The following is a 5555-nucleotide window of genomic DNA, read 5'->3' as shown; positions in this document are numbered from 1 at the left end:
CCTCCACTGCATTTCTCAACAAAAAAAAAAAGAAACATCATTTTTAATTAACTGATAAACTATTAATCACATTTTTGCAATGTTAGGTGACACATTATTCATTTAGATAGGATGACTGTGAACTTAAACTAATCACATCTGATTTGCCAACATAGGCTTGATTGAAATACGTTTAGCTTCGCACATACGGAAAGCGAGTGCGGAATTTCTGCCCTAATCTTTGGAATATGCCGCTGAGTTAATAAGGGCAATTTTTTTTCCTTTTTTTCCTTTCTTTCTTTCTTTAAATGAGACCCCCGTTTCTTAATCTGCATATCAAAATCAAGAGGGACTTAATTGCAAAACACATATCCCTGAAATCTAATCACTATACAACTTTAGGGTATTTTATTGAAGCCTGTTAAATTATGGGCAGAATATTAATGATGGAGCTAATCAAACCCAATTAGACATTTCTAACAATAGTCACATAAATATACAAGTCAGGTGCCCCAACGCTTTAGGAAGCAGAGATTAAAAAAAATAACCCCTCAAGTGCCATGTAAGATTTTAACGTCTGGGGGATTAAGAGATAGTGTAGAGATCCGGACCAAGTGGTTTTTGTGCCCCCTGAGGCCAACCTATTCATTAAAAGACTTTGTATTCGACGTGGTGGCATTTAAAAAGGACCCCCTTATGGCTTGAGCTGCAAATGGGGGCACTTTAAATTTACAAAGCTGGACCCCCCTTTAAAGGCCAGTTTGCGGCTACTTAAAACGCCATTTACGATTGGTGCTTTCGGCGGCGAGTGGGTGTGGCTAAATTGAGCCAACGGACGGTAGACCCAGCTCTTGGCTTAGATACAGCAAAAAAGGCCAGCAAAAAAGATGGTTTCTAACCCTTTATATAATGGATGCACGTTTGCTAAGACCCCAGAACACAGTTTTAAATTGGCGGGGGTTAGGGGGGATTGTAAAGCTTCTAATATCATTACAATGATGGGGCACTGCATATCACCGACTGCCTCACGGTTAAAACAGACCACGTGAAATGAAGTTTTTGAAACATTCAAAAAATATAATTTTTTCATTTGTTATTTATATAAATAAAGATGATAACATAGTTGCAAACTGTAAGCCAACACCTGTCTGGGTGTTATCCTAAAATGGTATGTGCCACAGTATCGCTATGCTTTTTAGGGATTAAATATACAGTGTTATCACAATTAGGTTATGAATATTTCAAATGCAGCCAGTTAGAATACAGATAACGGTCGCTCACTCGTATATTAAATGAAAATCAAAATATAAAAGGCTATTCTCCCCGCTGATATTTAATTTCTAAATATTTATTTGACACGAGCCAAAGCCGGCTTTCTCTCCTGGAATACTCTGTTCCATTTGCTTTGGACAGAATTTCTGAGTTTCTAGAACAAGTTAATATGAGTGTCACACCCCTTGGTTTTGGGGTGACCTATCCAGATCCCTAATTGTCTTTTGAGGGTAGAAGGAAATGATAGACACGGGAGATTTAAAAACACAGAAAAACCACCTTGGGCAGCTATTTACTTTGTAGTCTATATAAAACCTCAAACCTGTTTATTGGGGTCTGCCATAGGCCGAAAGTGGGTCACTGGAGCGTGTTATGCATTAATAAATGTCATTTAAGAGAAACATTTTACCTCTGTAATTTATTAAGAGAATGTGTGTTTTATCATTAAACAAAACACAGGGAAGCTGTAAAAACCTTGATAAAACACTGTGTAATTTCAGCAGCGAGTCTGTGCTGATCCATTCAGGGTGTCTCAGCTGGTAACAAATCCCGTCTTTCAGAGACTGCATTGTTAAATATTGATTTATCGAGAGAAAGTTGAATGCAATCAGAAGCGGAGAGGTGACCTGAACACATACAGCTATGTATTTGTCTCAAACATTACCAAACACGTTTATTTTAATCTTTCCATAATTATATGATTATTATCTTGTTTCCATGGTGCTATTTTATTATTCTCTACCTCTCCTGTCTTCTCACCTAATGGCCCTGCATCCCCATGTTTGTTATCTGCAGACAATAGGGTCTTGGTGGCAGGAGGGGGGTGCGCTGGCACTTGATTTCTTAAGATTGACCCGTGGCTGCTTTTATATCATACATACTTGTATTTTGTCTTTTCAGTGCTTGAAAATAAGTCATTCAGGCTTACATATTAACTCCTGAAATGCAGCTTCCTTTAAACCTGTTTGAAACCAAACCTATTTAAATGACCACAGAGTTAATATCTCCACAGTGGCTTCCATGCCACACTTCAATGCGTTCTACGGAATTCACAAGATTTTGCTGAAGGATATGACAATCACACCTTTCCCAGTGTTTTATTTTAAATTATGGTAGTCAGAGATTCAAGTTAGGTCAAGTAGGTAATGTAGAATGCAGTGGGCAATGTAGAATGCAGGATGTAATGTAGAATGCAATAGGTTGTGGAGAACGCGGTAGGTAATGTAGAATGCGGTAGGTAATGTAGAATGCGGTAGGTAATGTAGAATGTGCTGGGTAATGTAGAATGCGGACGGTAGTGTAGAATGCGGACGGTAGTGTAGAATGCGGACGGTAGTGTAGAATGCGGTGGGTGGTGTAGAATGCGGACGGTAGTGTAGAATGCGGACGGTAGTGTAGAATGCGGACGGTAGTGTAGAATGCGGACGGTAGTGTAGAATGCGGTAGGTAGTGTAGAATGCGGACGGTAGTGTAGAATGCGGACGGTAGTGTAGAATGCGGTAGGTAGTGTAGAATGCGGACGGTAGTGTCGAATGCGGACGGTAGTGTAGAATGCGGTATTTAGTGTAGAATGCGGACGGTAGTGTAGAATGCGGTATTTAGTGTAGAATGCGGTAGGTAGTGTAGAATGCGGTATTTAGTGTAGAATGCGGTAGGTAGTGTAGAATGCGGTATTTAGTGTAGAATGCGGTAGGTAGTGTAGAATGCGGATGGTAGTGTAGAATGCGGACGGTAGTGTAGAATGCGGTAGGTAGTGTAGAATGCGGACGGTAGTGTAGAATGCGGACGGTAGTGTAGAATGCGGTAGGTAGTGTAGAATGCGGACGGTAGTGTCGAATGCGGACGGTAGTGTAGAATGCGGTATTTAGTGTAGAATGCGGTAGGTAGTGTAGAATGCGGTATTTAGTGTAGAATGCGGTAGGTAGTGTAGAATGCGGTATTTAGTGTAGAATGCGGTAGGTAGTGTAGAATGCGGATGGTAGTGTAGAATGCGGTAGGTAGTGTAGAATGCGGTAGGTAGTGTAGAATGCGGATGGTAGTGTAGAATGCGGTAGGTAGTGTAGAATGCGGTAGGTAGTGTAGAATGCGGTAGGTAGTGTAGAATGCGGATGGTAGTGTAGAATGCGGTAGGTAGTGTAGAATGCGGTAGGTAGTGTAGAATGCGGTAGGTAGTGTAGAATGCGGATGGTAGTGTAGAATGCGGTATTTAGTGTAGAATGCGGTAGGTAGTGTAGAATGCGGTAGGTAGTGTAGAATGCGGTAGGTAGTGTAGAATGCGGATGGTAGTGTAGAATGCGGTAGGTAGTGTAGAATGCGGTAGGTAATGTTCATGCAAAATACCAGCTGGTGATACTGAGAGGCTGAGGAGGGATGGGGCTGAAGGCAATAAGTCTGAATTTGTGTTGTGGAAGACTACCCATCACTGTGTAGAAAGACTCTTTTGACCTCGAGGTACCCTTGTTCTAAAGGAGAGCACCATGGAAGTTATAGTTTATCCAGAGTTATTGCTTGCCTCCAGACCAGAGTCCTAGAATAACCGCTTGACTCTAGACTGGAGCCCTAGAATTGCCGCTGGTCTCTAGACCGGATGTCCTAGACTGGCAGCTTGTCTCTAGACCGGAGTCCTAGTCCTAGAATGGCCGCTTGTCTCTAGGCCGGAGTCCTGAGTGACAGCTTGTGTCTAGACCAAGTCCAAGACTGGCCGCTTGTCTCTATACCGGAGTCCTAGTCCTAGTGTGACAGCTCGTCTCTAGACCGGGGTCTGGAGTGACAGCTCGTCTCTAGACCGGGGTCCGGAGTGACAGCTCGTCTCTAGACCGGGGTCCGGAGTGACAGCTCGTCTCTAGACCAGGGTCCGGAGTGACAGCTCGTCTCTAGACCGGGGTCCGGAGTGACAGCTCGTCTCTAGACCGGGGTCCGGAGTGACAGCTCGTCTCTAGACCGGGGTCCGGAGTGACAGCTCGTCTCTAGACCGGGGTCCGGAGTGACAGCTCGTCTCTAGACCAGGGTCCTGGAGTGACAGCTCGTTTTTCCCTGGCATATACGACACAAAAAGTCTCTTCTGTAGTTCAAAAGAAAGCGTTTTGTGATCTCTCCTTAAGGAAATAAATGTAAATGGCATTCATGGCCGCTATCTGTAATACAATCTGACTTTTCCTTTAGTACTTTCTTATCTTGACTTCATGGATTTCAGGATAAGTAACCCGGGCGAATCCAACATTATCCGTTTTGCATTTTATTCATTATTATTAGCGCTGATTAATATTCTATCGTGGTTGTGCACGCTTGCGATACGCCATAAGAATAGCAATTTATATGACATTCCGTGACGACGGTTTATTACTTTAATATATTCCCTCCGTACCCTTCAGTAACATCGCTCTCCTGATACCCCGGGGCACGGGATTTAGGGTCAGGACGTTAAAGATTGATGGGGCAGTCGGATGTTGTGATTACCCCATTAATAGGGGCTTTTATTCTCTAAATTGTCATATATGATAATGTATACGTAAACAGAGGGGACCGTACCATTATGGGGGGGGTATCCCAGGTGACCGAGACAGCTGGACTTTATTTCTTTACAGGTGCTTTATGAGATCTTCATCAGAAACCCACCCAGCAGCTGTGCGTTCAAATGGCAAAAACTTTATTTAGATCTTACATTCTTGACATAAAGAGGCCAGTTAATTTAGTACTCAGGTGATGCAATATTTTGGTGTTTTCAAAACAAAATAATAGATAATCATAATAATACACAAATAAATTGTAATAACTTTTTTGCTTAAAAAAAATAAACAGAAATTTCACACTAGTCATTAAAAATAATATAAGGTTACAGGCAATCTAATAAAAACATATCGTTCTGGGCAACCAATGGAAAAATATTATTGGTTTCCATGGCGACTGCCCCACAATTAAGAGTTTGCTGCACTATAGAGAGAAATTTAGCTCATGACTGGGATTTAAATAAACCCCACCCCGGGGCAAGTGCCCAGGGACCCCTGGCTGTGGTATCATGGCTGTGCTGCACTACGCCGTGATGCCCCTGCAGCTGGATGCTGTGGTTGCTAGGCAGCTGGATGAGGAGGTCGCTGGGCAGAGAGGGGTGTGACGGTTGCTATGCAGCGGTTGCTATGTTTAGGGTCCCCGCCCCTTCTTACAGTAGGCACGTGCTGTTCTTCCACGTGAGACTCTCACAGTTCAGATCGCGAGAATGTGACGTCACTCCCCGTCTGTGCGTAACTGGCAAATGTGGAGACCGAAGTGAGGGGTCCAAGGAGCTGGGACAGCGGGCACACGACAGC

The sequence above is a fragment of the Sceloporus occidentalis genome, unplaced genomic scaffold, assembly GCF_023333645.1.
Source record: "Sceloporus occidentalis isolate IW3139 unplaced genomic scaffold, rSceOcc1.0.p SCAF_29, whole genome shotgun sequence".
NCBI classification, from domain to species: Eukaryota; Metazoa; Chordata; class Lepidosauria; order Squamata; family Phrynosomatidae; genus Sceloporus; species Sceloporus occidentalis.
Note: the sequence above shows the minus strand (reverse complement) of the source record.